The sequence below is a fragment of the Pyxicephalus adspersus genome, chromosome 11, assembly GCF_032062135.1.
Source record: "Pyxicephalus adspersus chromosome 11, UCB_Pads_2.0, whole genome shotgun sequence".
Classification (NCBI taxonomy): Eukaryota; Metazoa; Chordata; class Amphibia; order Anura; family Pyxicephalidae; genus Pyxicephalus; species Pyxicephalus adspersus.
This window is the reverse complement of record NC_092868.1, coordinates 43,890,821-43,917,267: the sequence shown is the minus strand read 5'-3', so window position 1 is coordinate 43,917,267 and position 26,447 is coordinate 43,890,821. Positions and strand designations below refer to the sequence as shown.

At 37.3% G+C, this 26,447-nt stretch overlaps 1 long non-coding RNA gene across 5 annotated transcripts; it reads right to left on the bottom strand.

Moving 5' to 3' along the window:
* Positions 1-108: 108 nt before the first annotated feature.
* LOC140341075 (uncharacterized) lies at positions 109-13,428 on the bottom strand. Of its 5 annotated transcripts, none has more exons than XR_011922801.1 (7): positions 13,287-13,428; positions 12,359-12,422; positions 12,170-12,271; positions 10,743-10,976; positions 10,171-10,281; positions 804-3,688; positions 109-708 (listed from the first exon to the last, which is right to left on the bottom strand). It is a non-coding gene; the product is annotated as an uncharacterized lncRNA (long non-coding RNA). The 5 variants fall into 5 exon arrangements; XR_011922804.1 differs by having other exon boundaries at positions 3,505-3,688; XR_011922800.1 differs by having other exon boundaries at positions 109-3,688.
* Between the last annotated feature and the right edge of the window lie 13,019 nt (positions 13,429-26,447).

Sequence of the window (26,447 nt, the reverse complement as noted above, 5' to 3'; positions counted from 1 at the left end):
TTTGCACACTTTTTTTATATTAAATACCCAACTGCACTCAGGGATGTTGACAATATATATATATATCTATATATATATATATATATATATATATCTTACAGTGTAGGGTTTAAAGTATAAATAATAACATAGATTTATTATAATACATAACATGACAATCACATTATATTTGTAAAAAATATGTTTGGCCATCTGTGTTTCATTGGAAAGATTTTCCATTGCTTCTTCACTGGTAGACATAACAGGAAGTGAGAGAAAATACAAATGGAAATCCTCTGTTAGACGTGTCACTGTAAAACATTGAAAGATTCCCTTTCCATTCTTGCTTTGGGAAACATTTTGGACAGAGGTCACCAGGACAAACAGAGGGCTAGTCTGTCAATGAAGACAAATAATGTGAATTCATATATTTTTGTGCCATGACAAAACAAAATTTAACTAGTCTATGAAAGATAATAAAAACAATAATATTATTAATAAATATAAATAATGAAGCAAACATTTAATTAAAAAAAAATAACACTTGCCTTTTCTTCTCGAATCCCTCCGTAATCCACATCTAGTAGGTCCTTTGCTGCCCTGGCTTCCTTCTTCTTTGTGGTGCGGACTGATCAATGGGAGCAGCCATCTTCTTCCTTCTTCTTCTGGCTTCTGCTGATGTCTCTTGATCTTGCACTGCTCAGGCGCGAGATTAGGTTCAGTGTCTTACTGAAAGCGTAAAAAAAAAAGTGTCATTCCCACTGCCCATGCACATTTTTTCATAATATAAAAACATTAATCATCCTTAGTATAATGGTAAAAACCTTGTGATAGGTCCACTTTAAGCTTCTGTCCAGCTTCTCTGCAGTATTTTTTCTGCCACTAGATGTCCTCAGTCACCCTACTTCCTGTAAGCCTCCTCCTTGACCTGCCCCAGCTTTTGATGGGCCAATGAGTTCTTCTCCAATCAGCATGCTTTAGGTTGTGCACTAATTTTTCTACTTCCTGCGTTGCTTCTTCCTCTTTCCCTCTGGCCCTTTCATTGGAAACGATTTTAACCAACTTCTGCCCTATAAATTATTTTAGCTGGACATAAATTTTAAAAGTAGTTCCCCTTTTTGCCTTTTTTGAAGATTTCTTTTTAATATAAAAAGGAAGCCCAACTTTAAATGCACACATATAATATGACTTTCACTGTCTATCTTCCTACATAATACCATTGCTACAATATTGCTAGAAATCTACAATATTTCTTTGTCCTTAAGGATATAACTTTGCTGTCCTCCTGCCTTGTTCTGTCACCCTATAGGTATATGGCACAAGATATATATAGATTCACTTAGCACAAATTACATTAGAGCCAGCAATTCCCAGGTGGTGAAAGCTGTAGACTGTTCGCTAATTGAGGAGAGGCCTGCAGCTGTTAATTCAGATAGTACCTGGAGGTATCTCTGTGGCAACAAGAAAAATATTGTCATTTTTCTAAGGATTAAAGAGGACTCGGAGTCGGGGGATGCTGGAAGTTAACTAATTTGCAATGCGGGTTCTTGGTCCCGTTCAAACAGTTTGAACTAAACATGTCCAATGAGAAAGAAGACGTAACCAGAAAACTAAATGGTAATGGAAAAGATTAAGATGTTGACATTACCGTAAGTTGAAGAAGCCTTAGAGATGTAGAGGCTTTATGAGGAAGAAGCTTTATCTGACAGCTTTTTTTTGCATTCTTTAAGGCTATTGAGAAGCTTACTGTATTTTATCTGGATCCGGGATCTGTGCAACTCCAGAGTTCCTCCAGAGGTTACTAGGGGTTCCTTGAGCAATGAGCAAATTGGACCTCTTAGGTCACTTTAGCTGACACCAATGATCAATTTGGCAAATCTGCAAAGGTAACATTCTTCCCAATGGCCTGCAATGTAAGAAGTATTCTTCCTACTGACCACCATGCTAATGAACTGTGAGTGTTGGATATAGTATTTATAGTAGGGGTTCCTTGACGACCTGAAAGTTATTTCAAGGGTACCCCATGTTAAAAAAGTTGAGAATGGTTTGTTACAGTCCTTCAGTCTTCTGCTCATTTTTTCTGCATGGAATGTACAGAACATGTACTAGTTTCCCCTGGTGTAAAGAGAGGAGGTAAGGATTCGTACACGCTAGCAGTTTCTACTTACTGATCCAAGTTCCAGTCTTATAAAGCCATTGAATCTAAAATAATTGGCAGATGATAGATCATAAGTGTCCAATTTTTGAGCTTTCGTGTAGATAGATCAAACATGTTGATAAATATCAAAAGTCATGTCATGTGTATAAACAAGGTGGTAGGTGAGCCCCAGGGAGAGTGGTAAGGGGGATTCAGAGATAGGTTAGTAGAATGCCCTGGCATTGTGCCCATTCCAACCAAAGTGGGCCCATTTTCAGTGAAGGCTTTGTTTTCACTATATACTTTATGCTAAAAAAAATCTGTGTGCAAATATAAAACAAGTTTATTAAAAGAACAAAGTGAAATCATAAGAGATTTTTTTTTAATTCATTAATGAGAAAAAAAAGAAGATCTGGACTTTCATTAAACTTTCATAATTTTTTCAGCATGCCCTAAAGGTAATTAAAGTGGCAATGTAATAAGCAGCAAGCCTGTAATGAAATTTGTATTTGAAGTTTACATGCTCCAGAGTTATTCCTGAAAATGAAAACATTTTAATGAGTCTGGGGTGAAACAGAATGTGAGTGTTAAATGGTACTTATAGGGTCAAAGGGCATGAAAGGTCAGGGAAAATTATTCCAGGCATAACATTTCAATTTTACACAAAAAATACTTTTCAACGTTTCTTTTTAAATCTCATTAAGTCTGCCCGTGAAGTATGTGTGCATCACTAAAAAAAAAACATCTAAAATCAGCTTTATTTGCTGCTACCTATATTCTTCATTGGGTAATTTATAAGTAATATGAATCATTAAGGATATTCCTCATGAGTTATGCTATAGCAAATATGATAGTTAAATTGGCATCTGCAGGAAATATCACGTTTCTGAATAGTTTATGCATTAGAACAATAATCGCGTTGCAGGTTCCGGATGTTCTTCACACATTTGGGGCACTTTTAAGTGTGCAATAGCCATGCATAGAGATGATGACCCTCTGAAAAATTGATTTTGTGTAACATATTTTACTTTACATTTATTAATACCCAATAAAATAACGGAATTAGAAGAAATATGCATGCAGGAATGTGTGGCAACTGCACGCTTTTTGTTTCTCGTTATTATGTTTGTCTAAAGGAATCTATCCATCTATATCTATCTATCTATCTATCTATCTATCTTGCAGTCAATAGAGAAAATGCCAATTATTTACTGGGTGCAGGGTTGCCATTGACCAGGGAGTGTTATGGTCTTTCACTATCACCAAACTCTATTCAAAAAATGTAAAAAAGCCTCAGTCTATGCTGCTAGTAGGAAATACTGAGGCTGCTGCTTCTAACTGAAAAGTGGCCAACCACCTAAAGGGAAACTAAACTAAAAAAAACTCACTTATCTTTACTTCTGCAGATCCCTCAATTCCTTTGGAGCTTCTCTGGTTAGGTTCCGTGCTGTCCTGTAATCCTTCTTCGTCCCAGCACTACCATTTTCCTTGCTCTTCTTTCTTCTTTGGGCTATGTCACCCAATCTTGCACTACACAGGTGTGAGATCAGGTGATGTAGTCTGCTGTAAATGCTGAAAAAAGAATGCTGATCTTACTGCACACCCATGAGAGCTGCATTTTTTTCCCTATTTGGGAAAAAGCCCCTCTGCATGCCCGAAGTAGCAGCCGGAAGCCTCCTGGGATGTGTGAAGTAGGTACGTGGGGAGGGGCTTTAAAAAAAGTTATAATTTTTACCTTACATAAAAGGGTTGTCTACCTAATTTTGCCTAATTTCAGTGATTTACCGAAGGATCTAGCAGCCTACCGACTACCCCAAGAGGGTCTGGGCACCCCCAGACAATTATCCAACGCCCTCTAAAGGTCCTAAAGTTGGGGAGACAAAACTCCTCCTGCTTCCTGTTACTTGATACCTTCTGTAATTATAATATGATACATAACCTATACCTAACTCAGAAACAGACACAGCGCCCCCTTTTTTTTTTCTTCATTCTGGTAAACCACCACTGCACAAATGTTTAAAATTCTCTAAAGAGCATAACTGGTTATCGACAAATAAGGTGAAACGCGTCAGTTCATGGGGATTCTGATAAATGAGATTACACATCTCCTGCGTGTTCAAGCATTCTTTTATATGTGTATATTAAATGGAAATATTGTAACATGCCTGTACAAAACAGTATATTGTAATTTGAAAAACATAGGTTTGTACATTTTTTTAATCACCCAATAAATTATTGTATTTTTATGCCAAAAAAACTGCTTTCCTGACCCTCACCTGAAGTTCAAACTTATTTGATTTTTCTAAACTTTTTAGTTGTTGGAGGGTGTTAGCCCTCTGTACTTCATAGCCATAAAGGTGTAGAGGTGACTTGGTCAGTAAAGCATCTGGGCTCTCAGGCAGGGCTATACAATAATATATATATAATAATATATTATTATGAGAAATATTGAATAAAAATTCAAGTATTTTAACATTTTAAATTCATATTCCAGTTATGCATTTAGCTGGATTTCCACTTTATTATTATCTTTCCTTGATAACAGAATTGTGCTTGAAATAAGGTAAAATATGTAATGTCTCAAAGGAAATACTTATCTCCTTTCATATAACAGGCTCAAGTCACAAGTTCAAGGAGGCAGAGAAAAGGTCAGATATTAGTCAGCTCTGCCTGGTACCCCTTATTTTCTGCTATACAGATCATCACTTGTTTACTTTCTTCTGCTTTTCTGTGGTTTTCTTCTACAAAGCTATCATTGTTGTTGGGAAGATATTATAAAATGTCCGGTATGTAGACTGGGCAAAGCATATCAGACTGGACTCATATTGACCAGATCAAATTTGTTATGGTAACCAAAAATGCTTTTGTTACTTTTCTGATATCTACTTCCAAATGAAAGAAAAAGGTATTTTTGGTATTTCTAAACAACAAGGCACAGATCATACTTTGTGAGGGTAGACTATGAAGAGATTGGAAGATATGAGGCTTTCACTGAGTTTTCGGGCATACGATAACAAGCAATAACAAATGTATACACAACATGCTGAGTTTATTTTTTACTTTTTAATGACATAGGAAAGGGTTAAAACTACATTTGGTGTTTTTACAAACTGTGTAGACACAATATGAAGTGGGAGGAAATCCTCTTTTAGACAGTTTATCAGGAAAACTGCCCGGACACTAAGCTGTTTCCTATTGCAACTCTAAGTGTTCCTTCATTGGCATATTCTTAGGGCTCAGTGATTGTGTTGTTCTTACTTAAGTGATGTAATTTGTTCCTAGCAAGAAAATATTATGAATATGCACAACTTTTATGGTGAGAAAAAAAAAACAAGGATAATAATATAGATCGCCGAATCCAACCAGGAATGCAGCAAATGCAGAACAATAAATCCAAGTAGGAACTTGGCAAATTAGATCAATTAGGCCCACCAGGAAATACAGTGAATGCAGACTGGGGAATCCAACCAGGAATCCAGCATATGCAGATCAGAGAATTAAATCAGGGATCCAGAAAATGCAGAATCATTCCAACTAGGAATCCAGCAAATGTGAACCTAGCTTCACATATGGACACAAGTCAAGTGGATGTGTTGTTTATGGCTGTCTAATTCAAACATTATCTACTGGTCTAGATGCAATTGACAGAGACAATCTACGCATGCTGTCAATACTCCTGAAGAAGCCGTATCTGGCGAAACGCGTCGAGTATATCCAACAACATGCTTTGATGATCAAACATTGTATATGGTGAACAATATATAAGTTGATAGCTGTTATATGTCTAGTGAAAAAATCACTTTGTCTGTGGTTGAACCCCAAGGATAATAAGGTGGTTCAAACCAACCTTTGAATACTGTTTATTGTATTAAGTAATCATATGACTTCAATGATTATACCTGACCACTAGTTATATACAGTGGTATTTTTAATGTACAAACCCTATTACAAATTTTGTTAATGTATGTTGAATACATCGTTTGTACCGAAAAACCCTGCTTAAATCTCTGTCTTTGTTGTTTTTTGATCTATGGCTGTCTAAGTCTTGTCCCCAATGGATGCTTCTGCTGTGATAGACGCCATGTCAATGAAGGAAGGAGGTATCAGGGGAGGAAGAGACAAGACACTAAGCAGTTATTCTGCCTAAAAGAATAATTCCTAAAGAATAATTCTCACTGTCAGAAATGGTGCTGCATATCTTCTGATGGCACATGCTACACTAGAGATAGTTTCTACATCAGGTTCAACAAATTTTTTGTATTTATTTAATTGAAGGTATTAATTCCTAGAAAGAAGATAATATAAGATCTGAATAACTTTTCATGGTGAAAATGAAGAAAATAATATACACCACCCAATCCAACCTGGAATCCAGCAAATGCAGATCAATTAATCCAACCAGGAATCCAGCGAATTCTGACTAATTATTCCAACCAAGGACTTGACCAATTTAGTTTAATGAGTCCAACCAACAATCCAGAAATTGTAGATCAAGTAATCAAACCAGAAATCCAGCAAATACAGATCAATGAATCCAACCAGAAATCCAGCAAATGCAGATCAATGAATCCAACCAGTAACACAACAAATGGAGATCAATGAATCCAAACAGGAATTCAACAAATTCAGAGCACTGAATCCAACATGAATCCAACAAATGTAGTTCAATGAATCCAACCAGGAACACATCAAATGCAGATCATTGTTTATGGCTATGAAAGTGTTGTCCCCCATGGAAGTTTCTGCTTTGACAGACTGGATATCAATGGAGGAAGAACGTATCTGAGGGTCCAGACACTGAACAGTTAGTGCACCTGCAGGGAAGCATCTAAAGAATCATTTATATCTTCATTGCAGAAATAGTGCTGCATGTTCCCTGGTGCCACCTACTAGACTAGAGATGGATTCTCCCCCAGGCTCAACAAATCCTGTTAGATAAAGGACCACTGCCATAAAAATGTATTCTGATAACTCTATGTAAAAAACATATAATTATAACAGTATCCAAGATTCAGTATTTGACTTCTTTTATTTTTTTCAATGCCCTTATTTGTTTTCAGACCAAGCTGTCTTAGACAAGTTACAGAGGTTGTAACAAATTATAACATTGCCAGGGGTGTATGAGCAACTACAGCTGCATTTTAAATAAGAACAATTCCATTTAACTTGAATTCTCTCCATTAAGCTGCGTACATGCTAGATGAATGTCACTTGAGGGAAATGGCTATGCTCGCCTTGGGCAAAAATCTAGCATTTGTACAGCAGTCCCCTAACCTAAAACATTCTTTCATCCCTCCTAGCAGATAGATGAATGGTCAAGAAATGTCATTTTCCTATGAAGGAGAGCACAGCGGGGTGCAACTTGCTCATCCTTTTCTCTTTCCTTTTTCGTACAACAGAACAGATCTATGTGTGTGTAGCACTCTGTCAATTACCTGTTACTGGAAACACTCACAAAGCATAATTTCCAGTGACAGAAATCTGATGTCTGCCTGACATCTGTATGGGGCTTTACTGTTATAACCAAGAATTTAGCTCAGCTTCCTTCCTTTATTCTGTACAGAGAGCTCAATAAAATAACGAAAACCACAAAATAAAAATTGCTCAATGCACATAATAGCTGCTGCTCATATGGCAATAAAAAAAACAATAACTTTTATCTTATATTCAGATTACAAAATCATGATAAAGTCATAAAAAAACTAAAACAAATACTGGAGTTCTCAGTTATATTGGGTAATAACAATGGCTGCCCCTATAGATAATAAGTGCAGGGAGGGAGGAATAGAAGAGGAGGAAGAAAGGGAGGCTTTTAAAGGCACTAACTTTAGTCTGATAAAATTCTTTACTTTATTTCGTAGTTTCCTATATACATTAATACCTAATGTGAAATCAGTTTATATACAAATACATAGTGTACAATATTCTAAAACAATTAAATACGGTCATCTCAAAACTATTTTCTAATACACACAATTTCATTAGGAAATCTTTTTTTCAGATCACATAACAAGTCTCATTCCGACACGTTTCGCCTAGATTGGCTTCATCAGGGGATATCAGAGCTTATTATACCCAAACTACAGTGTTCAAACAAAAGGAAAAAAAACATGACTTTAATGATTTGTTATGTACTTGAGCCATCAATTCATTAATCAATCAAGCTATATATAAATGGTTTACTGCCCCTATAGATACAAATGAGTGCTAAGAATAGGCAAGAACAGACTTGTGGTATTCTTTCCAGATAGAATGTGGAAAAAAAACTAAAAAGTGAAAAGTAAAGCAACCTCCTCATTTAAGCACTGTCAGTCTGAAGTATATTGAATTTTTATTTTTCTGCGTTATTTATTCATTAAGTTGTATGCAGATTTTTACTGTTTATGGAATTTGCCTCTTCTCCCTCCTGATCTTTCCTATTGTTACTTCATAATGTGAAAGATCAATACTGGGCTTTGGATGGGGATTAGAAATAAACAAATAATTTGAATTTATTTGTAATTGCTTTTTATTTGTATCAAGCTTTGACACGCAGCTATGAGAAGAAGCTAACCTGTTTATGCCATTTTTAGTATATGATTAGTTTATATTGTCCAAGTTCTTGACTAGTTGACTTTAATTTTTATTTTCTGTAAATTTGACTGGTTGCTGGTTAAGCAGAGGAGTTGTGGTTGTGCTCTATAGAATATAGCAGGAAGCAGCACGTTAGGAAGTGAGGTTGAGAGATGTTAATATAGTGGTTTGCAAAATTTCCAAGATGTCTCATCAAACATTTATAAAACCCTTTAAGTACACAGCAGGACTGATCAGCCATGCAGTACACATCAGCATAGTTATGTTTTTATATCTATGTCTGTTCTGTGATAACTGTCATTTCATAAAGTGAACGATGGCAGTGTTCAGCTGTGAAATTAGCAGGCAGGAGGATGGTTCTCTGCTTGAAAATTCTTTGTCCTATTTTCTGGAATAAATTTCAATAAATGACAAAAACGTTTTTTTTTTTTTTTTAAATCAATGTTTAGCATCAGTCAATCTAAAATACTTGTTTCATTTTTAAATTGCTCAGTGGTTGCGTATGGCAAATCCATTCATTACACTTTAGTTCTCAAGTCCACCTCAATGATGTGGTCATTAGTGTTAGTCTTCGAATTCGGGTTGTCCTTATATTCGACTGGAATTTGGATAGACCCGACCCAAAAAACACGGTATCCGACGGCAAAAATTGGAGGAAAAAAATGTGTTTTAAAGTAGTTTATTGAATGTTTTTTTAACTAACTTTTTTTTTACAGGTTTTCCCACAATGACATTATGATTCCCTGGCTGTGCCGCCGTGGGACTCCTCATGTCATTGCAGGATCTCCAGGCACTATAGGTGATGAATGGGGACCTGTCCCCATTCATCACCTGTAGTGCCCTGTGTTCTTGGATAGAGAATAGTACAGCTGTGCTACTACTATGTGTCCCCATTCATCACCTATAGTTCTTGGATACAGAAACTCTATCCAAGAACACATACAACTAGTAAGGGGATGCAAGAGCAATCTGATTGCTTCTGCAGCCCTTAAAGGACCCCAAAAAAACCCCCGATTTCTTGCACCAATGACTTCAAAGGTGTTCGAATTCGGCATTTGATCACCCAGGTGATTTCTCACTATTCTATCAAATAGCTGTCGAATGAAAATACTTCATGTATATGTGCCACATCCCCATGATTTTAAATTTCAACAAAGACCAAAAGCAAACAAAATAGGACTTTTAGGGAGCAATTTAGCTCGACATTTTTTTTTTTAATTTTAGCAAACATTTATACTTAAATAAGCAATATGTCAACGCAACACAATCATTTTAAAAGTTTTCATACATAGCAACACATAAAATCATTTTGTCCATGGCATGAGGACAACACAAATTTTCTGCTAAGTCAGCTTCTTCCGCTGTACACTTCCTTTCTAAAGGGGATAGAAAGTGGTTGTAAGGCTACTGCTAACTAGGAAAAAATGTAATTTTAATGCATTATAGAGGAACTAAACTAAAAAGAAAAAAATCACACTTACCTGCAGGTGGCTCGATGGCGCTGGTCCGTTCCATGTCATCCTGGAATTCCCCTTCGTCCCAGCACAGAGGAAGCATCGGGTGCCACCATCTCCGATCTTCACTTCGGTCTTCTTTCGTCATCGATCAGGTGACGTAAGCGATGTGAAGGGGAAAAAAAGAGAGCCGATTTCACTGCAAATGCATGAGTTCAGCATCTTTTTCCCATAGGAGGAAAAATGCCCCTTCTGCGTATGCCAGAGAACAGGTCATGTGCAGAAGGAACAGCCAGAGCCTCCTGGGATTATGAGCCGCGGCAATCAAGACTTAAAGGGACAGTGCTGCACCTTTTTTTTTTAAACACCAATATTTTTACCTTACATAGAAGGGTTGTCCACCCTTCTATGTAAAGTAAAAATGTTGAGTTTAGGTACGCTTTAAGTAAATATTAATATAACAAAATTTATAAAACGCTTTACAGCACTCATCAAGGCACCATCTTCAAGCACCAAGGACAGTGCTTGTAGCTAATAGACACAAATAGGATTAAAAAAAATAAAATAAAAGTGAAATCACAGCAATTATTTCCACTTACAAACAGGCTTTTTGTTTCTCATTGTTGCTAATAGTATTCATCAGTTTTCCTCATACTTTGTTCTCAAGGTGAAATCACAGCAATTATTTCCAGTTACACACAGGCATTTTTTTCTCATTGTGGTGTAAAAATTAGCATTTTTTTTTCTTTTCTTCCCTTTTTTCTTTGCAGCACAATTAAAGGTGAATGGAACAGAATGATGGATTCAAACTGACCCCATGCTGTTCAAGATTCCTAAAATTAGCCAAAGAAACCATCAACAATAGGCAATTAAAGCTTTTTAAAAAAAAACAATTCAGAATTGGACTCCTTGACTGGCATGGGTCGAACTCAGGTTTTTCCAGTTCTAAGCACCTCAAGTAACACAAGAAAGACAGAAGATAAGTTAAATCCAAGATTCCAGGTAATAGAAGTTCTATTTTTTATCAGCTCTATCCAAAAAAAAAATATTTAGACATGAATTTTATCGGTTGTCAAGATTAGGGGATCAACAAATTTGTAGTTTTGTGTTACTTTGTGCTTTTGGAATATAGACACAGGCCCTGATTTATTAAAGCTCTCAAAGGCTGGAGAGGATACACTTTTATCAGTGAAGCTGGGTGATCCGGTAAACCTGGAATAGATTTCTTTTAGTTCCAGATTGCAAATTAATTTGCTATTTCCCAGCAAATGTTTTGAATCCTGGACCAAATCCATTTGCTGGATCACCCAGCTTCACTGATGAAAGTGTATCTTCTCCAGCCTTGGAGAGCTTTATTAAATCAGGCCCACAGTATTAGGCAATGCCAAGGAACAACAGTGTGCAATGGGCAATAAAATCAGCCCCAGTACTTTCAGCAATGTATGGGTCTTACATTTAAACCGGCTGCACATGGTGATTGCGCTAAGAGTGGAAAAAGTGTATGTGGACTTTCTGTTTTATATACCAGCCTCCATAGCTGTGTGTACTCTGGTAGGAGCTTCACTGAAATTGCATAAAGGTAGGTGGGCCACAGGCAGTGAACTGCTCATTACAGTCTATAGCTGTATGCTGTATTTATATAGATTATAGTCCATCATATAGTTCTCCGATGGGCCAAACTCAACCTGTGTTCATGCCACGTGACAATTTTTTATGTGTCACAGAAACCATAAACTATTCATGTGTGCCGTAGGTTCTATACCTCCTGTCGGTATTTAGTGTTTTTTATTGGCTCTGGAAGATGAAACTTTCTATTTCAACTGATGACAACCTAAACTCTGGCTTTCCCCTCATCTTCTATTCTGGTAATTATGGTTACCAAGAGAAATAGAGGGACGAGTTTCCCTAGCAAGGACACAAATAGTATTAGGAGCCCAAAAGAAGTTCTTACTCGTTCTATCCTAACCTATTTATAGATAGGGTAGAAAGGAGTTGGGACCTCCAATTCTGGCTGCAGATATTTTACCTTTTAAAATGTTTGACTCCTGGCTAAATTACTGTATTCCTGTGCAGGTCTGGATATGAAGAGTTCCCTGTTTCCAATTGTATTGTACAACGCACCTTGCCACTGTAAATAAAGTAACAACGTACGTGAAAATCGAATGTGTCTAGAGCAAGCACACACTTGTTTGTGTTGTGTTATGGTTCTGTTTACCATTCTGCCAGATGGCTTCCTTTTCACTCACTTTGCAACTTCACATATTTTTTTCATTAGCCGTCTGCAAAGAGATTAACAGCCACATTCAATACTCAATGCAGGAAGCCTTAAAATTCTAAAAAGCTGAGTATTTATTAAAGTAATTAGTGTGTTCTTTACTTTTTTAGTGCTCAAGATGAGCAAAAACTAAGTCATGTTTGAATTCCCCCACATCCTAGATTGTAAGCTTCTTGGGGCAGGGTCCTCCCCTCCTGTGTCACTGTCTGTATTCATCTGTCATTTGCAACCCCTATTTATTGTACAGCACTGTGTAATATGTTGGTCCTAATTAAATCCTGTTAAATAATAATAATATTAATATTAATAATAATAATAATAATAATAATGTTTCACTCCCATGTGTTTCCGCCATGTAAATACCGTAGAGCCTATTGTACATTATTTTAAGTCAATTAGTAAGCCTACTATATATCTATCTGGATCAGTGTGTCTCAATCAGGGTTTTTTGGGCCCCTAGGACTCCCCTAGAGGTTGCTAGAGCTTCCATAAGCAACGAGCAATTTGTGCCTCTCAGGTCACCGCTGACACAAATATTCTTATTTTGGCTATCTGTAAGGCTGACATCCTTACAAGTAAGGCATTTCTTTTGCATTCTTCCACATACAGTTTAACTGGGGCATAACTATGAATCATGGGGCTCACAGCAAAATTTGGAAAGCATTGCCCAGTGTTCCTCTGGGGTGCATGGTAGGGGCGTCAATTTTACAAAATCTACAGCCATGCATATATATAATAATATTGAAAAAAAGTAGTACATGCATTAAAATGCACCTAAGTTCACTTATATAGGAGCACCCCTATCCCCTAAATGTAAAAACACAATATAGGAAATAAAAGACAAAAGAAATGATAAATAAATTCCTACCTCGAACCCCAGTATTTTTGCATAGACGTTTGTGGCATAAATTCCTGCTGCCGCCTGGGAAACCTATATGCTTTCCAACTTGTTTCCAATAGAAAACCAATCCAGTATAGTACAAGAGGGAAATCAAGCACCCAACTTTCCCAAGAGAAAGCATAGAAGCACAATGACTTCAACAGTGGACAAAAGTTGGGTAAGTAGTTTTGTTTTTAGATCTTTGTCATTTATTGTTTGCATTTGGGAAATGGTTAGGACAGAAAAGCAGTTCCTGTTTCTAAACATGTGAATATGCTATATAATATATGTTCAATAATTCTATATTTAAATTTTAAATATAAACTATATTATGATATCAATAAATATAAAATAGCATATAAATTAAATAATATAATTGTAAATATAAATATAAATTATTGCTTATTGTCTTAATGTGTTTTAATTTGTATTTCTGTATTATTTGTACAAAAAAATATATATATATGCTGATTCCACTTGAGTATATAGCTGTCTGATGTAATATATTTATAAAAACATTTGTGATGCCATGTGTAATGTACGTAAATGGTGAAGCTCACATAAGCTGTGTAATGTATTAGATAAATAGATGTTCCCAAGCAGATTCCACAGTTCTTTATCTTCATCTGTCTGATCTTGTCCATTATAGCTTAAGTGATTAACCAAACTGCAGTCTCTTAATAAGCAGCAAGGGCTCTGCACAGAGGACAGTAACACGTATTAACCTTTGCGTCCTAACAGGGCTTTTATCAATTGAATAGCCAAGTGCACAGTCACGGATTGCTGCATACGGTGATAGCCTGTCATCTCAATGATACAAGGCTGGCTGTGGCAATCATCACTTACAGGGGTAAATTGGGCCCACACTGCCGAGCGTGCTACTAAGAACATTCCACCACATATATTCTGCCTTTAATATCCCCCATGTCTATATTATAAATTGGCTTATATTGTTCTCCTTGCCTATAGTGCATAATGTCTTATGTTATGGAAGGCCTCTCTAATCAGGCAGCTTTCTACATTGATGTAAGTTTATTTATTTTTCTTTACTCCTGGACACTGTATAAAAATGTGGACGAAATATAAAAGCAATAAAAAAAAAAATCAAAATAAGAACCCTGTGTCAAATATTCATTTTTCTTTCTACTACACATTTAGATATTTGCTATTTATTTTGTGGATTTTTTTATTGATTCAAAAACTTTTATTCATAACAAATATTTGGGCTAAATGTTGAAATATTTTGAGCAAGGCATTTTTTAAATAATAATTAATGTTAAATATTATATTCAAATCAAAACCACTTTTGGGGGTCTGTTTATAAAGCAGCAAATCAAACTTTCCTGCTGTTGAATCTTTCAGGTCTATGTGTTTTTGTAGCAGTAAATTATTCTCCACCAGGGGAATGTTTCAGTGAATGTCAGATTTGCTGCTTAATAAATAGACCCCTTACTGTTATAACGTATTTTTTTGGATTAGGCATAATGGTAAAATCATCCATAATTCAGATCAATTATCAAACAAGTCAATGGTACATTGAGGAAGGTCCACAGTAATTCCTCAATAGCCACGCAGGATATAAATCCACTTTGTGTGCACTAAATGTAATTTCTAACAGTTATTATCTTGTAAATGTAGCAGGAACATCATTACTGTACTGCACAGGTGTGGGAGGGACCAAAGAGACCCACCCACTATAGAAGGGGGCGGGTACAAGACCGGTCACCCTGCACAAAGAGAAAGAGAGACAATGACTAGTTTTTATTACATGAAACTCCTGATTAAAGATTTATAAAATTTATATTCATTTAAAGATTAAAAGTTTCATAATAGATCTAGAAGAAATACACAAAGCATGCCAAGATTTGAGAATATATGCCTTTTGTATTTATGCAATATTTGCTCATCACAAAGCTTTAATTAAAGAACAACTGGGCTTAGGTTGCTCAGAAAGGTAATATGAAGTATTTTATATATATATATATATATATATATATATATATATATATATATATATATATTATATGATCTTTAGTAATCATGTAAGTAAGTTTATTGTTAGGGTTTAAATATTTTTAATAATGTTTAAAAATTCTTCTGTGTTTTTGAATATTTAATATAACCATAGAAAAGGAAAATTACAATTTCTCCAGAATATGGCAGCTGGATTCTGATTGGTCATGTCAGTCAATGGCATTTTTTTACTTCCCTCCACATTGATAGAACCCCCATTACTTTTCAACAGTGCACGTAATTTCTATTTTTAAAGGGAACTATAAATGGGAAATGCTTTCCTGCCCCCCTGCCATGTTCAAACTGCACATTAAAGGCATCAATAGGTTTTTAAGAAATGTATTAAACTGCATTCAACTTAAACATTTATTTCTCAGCAAAGCTATTGGAGATTGATAAAGCGCCAATTAACATTTTATAGGTCAAAGGCTTGCAGCTGTGACATTATGGTCATGCTGCTTTCATTAAGGAATTTTACATGGGGCTGCTATTGTTCGAGGAAAATGTAAACCTATTTCTTAATCTTCCAAAACTGTTTCCTTGTGATTGGTCCCTCTGGGAGTTCAGGCGGTATTAGGAACTGTTCTCGTTGTATCATAGTTCATCTAGTTTTAAGAGGGGTTCTTCCAAGGTCTGTATTATTAGAAGATATGCAGAGAGAATTATAGATTGAATCTGGCTCTACATCAATTAAATCACCTGGATTTCTGCCAGACTGTATCATGCCGCAGTGCTGGGAGCCACATGGAAAGGTCTAATAAGGCTATTACTAGCTGGTCAGTGGTTAAAATGTTCTATTAATTATGCTAATAATAGCGTTTAGTAATAAAATAATAAAAAGGGAGTCAGGAGGACTATGCACTTCTTAATGACCATCAAGTTGATAAGAACACTTGTTACATACTACGGTTATAGAAAATATTCATTCTAATTACAATGCACGAGATTATCAGCTACTTCCACATGAGTCTAGATTTCAGAATGGAGCTGCAAACTCCCATAAGGCGTATCGTTGTTAAAATATAGGAGGCAGCTTATGTTTAAAGAGACCCCGTCATCAAACCATTTATTTCACCAACAATCTTCCCCATGAATCACATTTTCCTGCTAAAACCTAAAAAAATGTGAAATGCGGCAAGTAAGCATTTAAATTATTTGGTTTGTCAATGCTTTTATCATCAATTCTTTAGGTTGGTTAAGGGAATCTTTAAAAGGTCAGTACAAATAAAACAGATGTTTTCTTGATATAGCAGTCATTCTCAACCAGGGTTCTGTGGAATCCTAGGCTTCCTCCAGAGTTTGCTGGGGGTTCCCTGAGCTGTAGCTGACAATCCCGACCATGTGATGTCACCTGAATAGTTTGGGGTGTCTCTCTGAGAAAAGGTGCATCCGTTTTGGCTTAGATATTCTGTTGCTGTATATTGTGTCCCGCCAAGGGCGGACATATCCCGGTGCAGTGTGGGGCCCCTGGACAGTCCTCACCCAGCAGGGGACCCTCCAGCAACCTATACAGTCCATGTATCCAAGACCCCCCTCAGTTGACAGCTCGCTATGCTGGTTGAATGTTGAGTGTGTGCGCTGCAAGCCACCAAGCTGAGGGCTAGCTTGCAAGCAAAGACTATGCGGGTTGCTGCAGGGGCCCCTGTAGGAATGGATGCTCTCAGAGCCCTGCACACGCAGACCAGCAAGTAGGAGCAAGGCGGATTAAATGGAGAAAAAAAAAGAGCGAAGAAGAGAGAACAAGGGGGATAGACAGTGGGAGGAAAGAGAAGAAAGAATGGCAAGAAAAAGGGGAAAAAAGAATCGAGGTGGGGGTTCTTCATGGAAGAGTTACTAGTCAAACTCGCACAGGGTCTTACTGTTGTCTGTGCCAGCCACTGCATCAGTACATTTGTAAAGTTACAAAGATCCATGTTAATTTCCAGTCTAAAAAAAAAACAATCTGAAACCTCATAAATTGCTGTCTAGTTTATACCTACCGTACCTGCTCACTATGTGCCGCTGAACCCAGAGATCTTTGGTTATAAAGAGCCTGCAAAAACAATGGCCAGATTTGTTTTTCCACACTCTGTTCCAGTAATGTCTTCTCTTCCAATGAACACCAAATGAGCTCATCAATGCTCTGTTATTGACTAGACCAGCATGAGTCAAATTATGCTGCTAATTGGTGCTTGCTTATTGCCTTTTTTATACCACTTACTGCTCATTCGGTTGCATGTTAGACAGATTACAATTAAGTGCAAGGTAATGTCTCATGAGTAATTGCAGGCCCATTTTTTGATTCAATTCCTAAAGTATAAGATTGTTAGAATCAATAATACTGGAAGAGAAATCTTTATTTCTGTTTGTTTAATATAAATTGGTTACTCTTAAAAAAATACATCTTATCCAATATGTATTATAGATTTTATTTATAAAATATCACTTTGTACTATATATATATATATATATATATATATATATACACATATATATATATATATATATATAAATAACATAATATAGAAATTTAATTAAAACAGTAAAAAGGTCTGAACCACATTTGCAAATATATGTAGATTTCTTCCGCTATGCCAAGATTCCCGTGCTGTCCTGCTCTAAGCCCTGGAATTAACCTCAGGAATAAACTGGAATGAATCACAATGAATAAACGACAAGCAAACTAACCTGGAGGCTACTATGTCGGGAGTGTCTCCTGTGCTCCTCTATTGTAAAATGTACACAAGTGTATGAGTCAGAGAAAAGGCCTCCAGCCTTCCTTTGGTCTTTAACAGTTGTATAGGCTTCTTTCCTGTAATGAAAATGCTTACTCAAATTGTGAGCTACTTGCAATGTACAATAGAGGCTGTGACACAGTTCTTATCATTTCCTGTCTAAAGAACATCCAGGGACATCTAGTCCTCTCCTCCCCAGCTTGTAGTTCTGCTTTTGAGAAACCATATCAGAGTGAAAGAAAGGGGTTCCATCTTCCAATGCCTACATTGTAATTACCTAGGGGTCAGAGAATAGCACCATGGCATCTGGTGGGGTACACAAGCATCTGAGGCACCTGGATGAGGATGTTAGGAGGACGTGAATGATTAGAGGGTGAAGTGCTAAAATGGACGGGGGTTAGGAAACACAGCAACACGGTAAAGAACAAGTTTATGTTAAAAATCAATTCCAGTTGTCACACTTGGGGAGACAGGGCCACTAGGGGGCGCTAGGATCTGCACAAAAGTGGTGTGAGCCCTGGGAAGGACCAAGGTGCAGATTCTAAGCAGCCACCAGGTCTTCTCCAGAGCCTCTAGTGGTGAGGATGTTGCGCTGCTGGTTTCCACCAGGTTGCAGTCCTTGGGCACACCAGGGAGGACAGAAAAATACAAGGTACCAAATTACAAGGCAGAAGAATTGTCAAGGAAGACGGGCTCAAGTCAGGCAGCAAGCAAGGGAGGTCAGGTCACAAGCCAGGGGTGAAATACCAGGGAACCAGGAGACAGACAGCAGTAACACAGGGGCCACTACAGAGACAGGGAGGCACAGGTGACACAGGAATATCCCCTGACAGAGAGGAACACTGGAACAGCACAAGAGAATTGGCTGGAAACAACAGACTGTGCAACAAGCAGTTACCACAGGAGCTGGACAGGGGAAACACTGAATTAGGCAACAGTTGTACAGGAACTTGCTAGCAAAACTAGGGGCTCAGCAATAATGAAGACACATTGCACAAACGCTGAGTGCTGAATCCGAGCTAGCTAAATATTCAGGGATGACTAAGAGGCTGTTTCCAGGTTGGACGGCGGGTTGGGCAAAACTGATAAAGCTTGGGAGCGTAGGCACTGCCCGCATATGCAGTAGAGAGATGCCTGCGCTTTAGCGCAGAAGAGGTGAATGTGACACCAGTCAACCATTAAACAGCAGTTTTGTAGGGGAGGGGGTGGATAGAGTCACACGGCACAGCCAGGTTGATGGCACCAGTTATTTTTAGGAAAATGGTGTTTACTCTCCACCCTCCTAGTTCTGAAAGACCACTTTAGGGAATCAAAGGGGAGATTGGCTTTATATCCTTTCTCTGTGTAAGGCTATGTACACACATCGAATGGTTATAATTTTAGAACCTTTCATGTGTACAGTGATTGTCTGGCTTTGTTTATGGATCCCTCAGGACAGATCCATGAACATACAACAGGGAAAGACCTGCTATACAGGTCAATGGGGTGCCACTCTCTTGTCCTCCCTCCTTTCTTATCCATGGAACAGAACTGGCCCTATGTGTACAATGCTTGTTTGTTTGGATTACTCCAACAGGAAAGATTTTTTCCTCTGTTCTGTTTTCTTCTGGATCATCTAAGACTATAGGATTTTATCAGAGATATGTTTATTTCCCTGGGGGTTGATTCATGGACTGTCACTCTCTGTCACTGGAAACGATCATGGAAGCTACAAAATTGTACTAGTGTACGCAGCCTAGCAAAAGTCAGTATTGGGATAGTTCTCTGATGGTCACAGACACATAAAAAGAAAACTGTTATATAGTAAACCATGGAAGGGTTAGAGGATCCATCTTTTTTTTCCTACCTTTCTTTCCTTTTGTAGACCCATTAGTTCTTATTTCAAGCCTTGTTGTCAGCAGAGCAGATGTGTAAGGAAATTTCTTTAATAAAGAGGAGTTAAAACTTGGCTAACTTTTAGTTTTTCATCAAGCAAAAAAAGCAATGGATACCATTGGACTGTGAGTCAAACAATTCAAGCTTCTTTGTTCTTATTAATTATTAGATGTTTTGTTTGTTGTGATGCATTTGTGCACTTGATTCCCGCTGACGTAGGTACATAGAATATTTTGCAGATGCTATGCTTCCTCTGACAATGTGATAGAAGTTAGCGATGCTGGTAAAATGAACATGTCAACTCCTGAAATGGTTCCAATTTGCAATGCGATGCTGAAAGCCGCTTATCAGCTACGCCAATAAGTTTCCTCCATTCATTCTCACACACGGCTCTTTTATTTTTTTCCCCACACAGACACTTTAGCTTGTCACAAAACAACAGACAGGCAGCCTTTCTGACAATTATTCTTCTTTACTTAACACGCATCTCGCAGCCAGCAACTTCCATAGCCACATCTGGGCCCACAGCAGAGAGATGACTGACTGCTGCTCTCACTTACCAGCTCATTTGCACTTTAAATGGTGCAAGACAATGAACCTTAATTGGCTCATCATGGCAAGCGTGTAAAGTATTATGTTGAAGGTAGTTAGGAGATATTTCTGCTTTGATTAAAGCCTCCAAACCACCGAGTCTGGAGATGGAAAACAACACGCATTTGTAAAATTACATGTACACAGAGTCCAAAAGTTGTCCAATACAAATAATTTAAGCTCTTTTGTGAGTCAGTCGGCCCACTTACGTGGAAAAATCATATTGCATATGGTAAAGTAGACTTGTCATTAAAATTCACACTTCAAATGAATCAAAAGGGCAGATGTCATATCAAATGACAATATTGTTTTAACTTCTTGCTTGCCATTCCTGGGCTTCTTAGGCATTACAGCTATAACTACTGCCTTAAGTTAAATGGCTCTTTGAGCACAATGGCCTAATGGTGCTCTCAAATTCTAAGAAATGATATAGTATGGCACACATTGGAAGGGGAATAGTGATCAAGTTTCTACACTGTACAAATCGTGACCTCAATATGCGACACTACAATGTAACAAATTTAGGGGTACATTCCCACACTAAAGGGGTACATACTCCAAAACCTACCTTAGACAGATTCAAGTACTGGAAGTTGGAGAAGATTAACAAAAGCAGAATTACCATAAGCATAAAAAGGTTATATCATCGGAGCTACACTGGGACCTGCTTTAGATGACACCAACAACTGGAAATTTTACACACACTGCCTGTCCTACGAGCTATCTTCTTGTTCACATTATGTGACCCCAATACTTCTTTTTATTCATTTTTTTATTTCTGGTTCGGTAGCATTTGATTTTTATATTAAATAAATGGTTTTAATCTAAATTTAAATATTATTATTTAATATAAATATATATATTTAATTTTTAGGAGGCTTATCCATGCGATCCCACCATAGATTGCCAATTTTAAGTGTTTTTGTCAATGTCCTAATGATATGTTTGGTGGTCAGATTGTATCTATATGATGTCTACAGCCACGTTTAGGTCATTCAGAAACACTTAGTGAGTCCTTATTAAAGCAATTAAATTGTTTACAGAGTTCATGGTTCACTGGCATTAAGTCGAACTCATGGCTAGAGAATGTGTGACACAATAAATAGACTGAGATTTTATTTATATAAGAAGGTTGAATTTGTTTCCTTAATTACAACCTACTATAATTACAGCAATGACATGTAGGAAATGGTAGTAGAACTTAGTGAACTAAAACACTGTGTCCTATAAACCAGTGTTGGTGTTCATTTCTTCCACATAGCACACAGTAGCTTTAAAATAAATATGTGGTCGGACTTTGGGTCAGAGTTAGGCAGGTCAGTCAAGACTGGCTAGGCCCGTTTGCTGAGATTCCCCCAAAGGCTATCCATGATGGCCAATGACAATGCCAGTAAAATAGGGGTTCAGGGAACCGGAGACATCATTTCACACATGGATTGGTGACTACAGTCGAAACCGTAACTCAACTGAGAATCTTTGGAATGTGCCAGAAAACTTTGCAGTGGTGACTTTCCCATCATCAATACAAGGTCTTTAAAAAATAAGAAAACTGTGTTACAAAAGTAAATGTTGTGACAATGTATAGGCTTCTCAACTTGATAAAGAAGACAAAAGACCCTTCCATTATTAAAAATGATATCTTTCTGGAGCTGCAGAGTATCATTAATATTCTTAGCATAACAGCTCAACAAGCATTCCTCCGTTATCTGTACATACTGCAGTGTCACTATTTACAAATCTAGTTTTTTTTTTCATCAGACAACATTTCAAATTCACCTTCTGACCTCATTCCTTAAACGTTCTGCATCGTGCCAAAGTTTAAAAAAAATGGAACTCATTTCATGGTGCATAAGTTCAAGCATCCAAAGCTTCAATGCCCCTATGAAAGTAGATATGAAGAGAGAAAACTTCCCTTTATCTGATCTCTACGCTAAATTCTGCCGGCTCCCTGTGATTACAGGTGCTGGAATGAGGCCCTTTGTAGTCTGATGCTGATTGTTATCATTGTTTACATTAGAAATCATTCTGTAACTCATTTTCACGGAAAGATGCAAAGATGTTCCAAGCTCCTGAGTTTTGTTGTCACAAGAACTGTTGATACTGTTGCTATAATTATGCCCAGAATCCTTCAAACGAATATTTCCAATGCACGGCTATTTTTGATGTAAGAGCAAATATTTCACTGTATGCTGTATTGGTAGAAGAAAAGCACCAGGAGGATAGGTAAATCTTTTGTTGACGTTCCAGCAGTCTTCAGGAAATATTTTTAGTAATATTGAAGATGTGAACTAAATGACATTCCTGTCTATGTTCACTAAAATAATAACAAGACATTTCTCAAGGTGAGTTTCCTAATGGTGGTGACAGTGGACCATGCTTTTGTAATGTACGTGAAATGCCCATTTGTAGTCTCAATCAAAGGTGTATATGACAACTCAGAAACAGGAAACAAATACTGGGCTGGAGTGTATAACAATAGGGATTCTATTTATAAAGCAGAGAATCTGACATTCCCTCAAACATTCCCCGGAGGGAATCAATCAATTAGGGAATGTTTGAGACAATGGGCCCGATTTATTCAAGCTCTCCATGGCTGGAGAGTATACACTTTTATGAGTGAAGCTGGGTAATCCAGCAAACTTGGAATGGATTTCTTTAAAGTCATATCTATTCCAGGTTTGCTGGATCACCCAGCAAAGAGCTTTAATAAATCAAGCCTGATGTCTGATTTCCTGTCTTATAAATAGTTCAAACTAGAAATGGATTGTGGTTCTAACTCTTGAAACTGCTTGCAAAAAAAAGGTTACATTGGACTCAATGGCCTGCATTTATTAAAGCTCTCCAAGGATGGAGAGGATACACTTTTATTAGTGAAAATGGGTGATCCAGCAAACCTACAATGGATCTGGTCCAGGATCGAAAACATTTGTTACCAAATAAGAAATCCATTCCAGGTTTGCTGGATCACCCAGCTTCGCTGATGAAAGTGTATCCTTTCCAAGCTTAGAGCTTTAATAAATCAGGGCCAATAGGTCTATGTATTATCCCTCGTTTGACATGTAGTAAGAGGTGGCAGAATTATTCCTTTTCTTTTTTTTATGGTTGTTACATTACATTGGTTGCTTGCAAGGCTGGTTTGCCATCCCTGCCACCTCTTTAGACTTGAATTATAGTGGCTTGCAAAAGTTTCAAAACTTTTGTACAAATAATTTTAAGCTTTTGGCAGTGGATTGTTACAAGCAGTTACAATGCAAAAAATATAAAAAAAGAAAGGAGCTGATCTGCTAAACTTTTGCAGCCACTTGCAAGCTTCTGCACAGGCATTAATAAATGCCTAAAACACAAGCAGTTACCACCTGGTCCTGCCTCAGTAACATACTGCTTTTAGTTTGTATGATCAGGCAGGACGCCATTGCAGAAAGGGACAGGCTTCAGCAATATTTCATCTTATTTGCCTGATTGTTCTGGTTTCTGAAATAAAATCTGAGCTGCGTATGTGCAGCATCAGCTTTGTTGTCAAGAAAAACCTTTATCTTTTGCATGTTGAGATGAAAGAACTCGTGCACACCTGAATGGGAGACATGTGATCCCGGCATAGCCAATCAAGGTGTCCAAAGATCATCCAGAAGAGAAAGAAGAGAAGGAAGATGCACCTGGTGCTGGAACATGGACAGATAAGATTTGTTGGATTTAGTTCCACTTTAAAACCTACGGTCTTCAGACCAGTGTAGCAATGTCACAGCTTTTTTTTTTATTGTCTGTCAGTGGGAAGTCAATATTTTTAACACTTATTTAATGACACATGGACACTGTTCCAATGCTGTAAGCCCAGAGGTGTGTTCATGACAGCCTGGGCTCACAAAAAGTTGATGATACTTCACCAAACTCAGAGCAGCACCATCAAGTGGTTGAAATGACTAACTTCAAAGGGCAGTAACGGATTGACGGTGAGTTTTGCAGCAAAAGCAAAAAAACTCTGTTGGATAATTTATGAAAAAAGGACACTGGAGTTCTACTTCATGCATAATGTCCACCCTAACATACAGAGCCAGATATACTAACATTGTAATAAAGGAGCACAAAGAAAAAGTTTGAGCAGTCTGAATTTTTATTCAGTTACCTAAAGCATCAAAGGTATACCAAAATGTGTGTTCTCATTTTTACCCAGAGCTTTAATGAATACATCCCTTACATTTTGGTAGATGTGAAAGCTATCATTTGATCCATTCATTTGGAATAGACTCAGTGGGGGAGTCTCTTTAAAGCTCACCTAAATTATAATTAGGTGATTCTGAGATAAATTGTTACTCCTAAATCTTTACATTTGTGAGAAACAGCAGAGACCTGTAGCACACATTCCTTTGCGTTTAATCTATGTTTGGATATACACCATCTTGGAAAATCTGACAATCTTGGCAACTCCAGCTCTCTGTATGCCTGTAAAGTCACATCACTGAGCTCAAACCATTTTGTAATATCCTTCTGCTAATTCCTTACCGTTCCCTTGTGCCACCCTTATTTCTGGACTGCGAAAGCTAGAGAGCAGACGCTGGGTGGACTGGTAAAATACATTAAATTTTAATTTGAAAACTGCTTCAGAAAATGAAATCAGCAATGTCTCCCAGCCCAGTGACTGAACATGTAATGAAAAAAAGAGCCCAGGAAAAATAACAAAGCGTAATACTCCCAAATACAAAAATGTCTATGTATGCCAAGTTCATCACTTCTCCTCTGTTCCTCCTAGCTCTTTCGTCAATTTGCCATTTTATTAGACATTTCAATAGTTCTTTTAAATCACTGTCAGCCCCATCCCACCCATCCCTGCAGTCTTTATTACTGTGTTATGTTTTGGACTTTTCTGGGATAGCAACCATGTTAATATTCAATGCACAAAGTCACAAAGAAGAAACTTTTTTATAGAAGAAAACTTCTTTTCACCTAATCAAAGAAATAGCCGAGTGGATTCTTATATGAAGATGAACAGGAACCCATGATCTACCCAGTATTTAAAGCAGAGCGCTAGGTATATATATAAATATTAATAAATATTATATGCTACTTTGATCTTATTTATTTTTTTGTCCGAAATACTTACTGAATATTTTCTCTACTCTGACCCCTGAAGACTTCACGCTTTGAAGTCCAACACTTCTTCCCAGTTAAATGACGGTCAACATCATCCAATCCAATTTCTGTGGCAGCGAAATAATATGGACACATTCCTGGGATTGTATCATTATGCGGCTTAGGTTGACAGTTCTGTTGGCCTGCCCAAATAGAAGGATTGCCCGCCACTGCCTCTCATCATCAGGCCAGCCTGACCCATCATGTATGTGGTCCCTTTTTATAATTATTTTCAAACATAATCAGTGCTGGGTTTAGCATCAAGGACAGAGACAACGAGTTAACATTTCTCTTTCCAACCATCAATCCCACAATTGTATTTATATTTTATACTATTTAATCTCTTTTTAGGCTTTTTGCACAAGAGAGAGAATGAGAGAGGGGCATAATGTTAATTTGGGCCCCATAGCTTTGATGTCTACAGACTCCAGTGATGGAAATCTGACCCAGTAAATACCCTATCATTGCAAACTTTATTTATATATCATTAATTTTGTTTTGTTTTATATTAGTATTGGTACACATTACAATCAAACTTAGCAGACGAGGTTCTAACCCTAAACCATGCATCTATAACAAGTTATGTCCTCTTTACAGAGATTTTGGGGGACAGGGGCTCCTTCTGTGTTCCTCATGTCTTTAGTGTGCATCTGACTATTGAGGACACGTTGGACATAGAGGTAAAGGAATATACACAGATAAACTATACAAGCCTGGTCTCTTTTTATGGAGCCACAGGAATGTTATGAAGCAGAGACAATAAGGAATTACTCTGTGGGTAACAATTAATATCAGAAGGGGAACTGTATGTTTTCAAGTCATTTTAGTATGC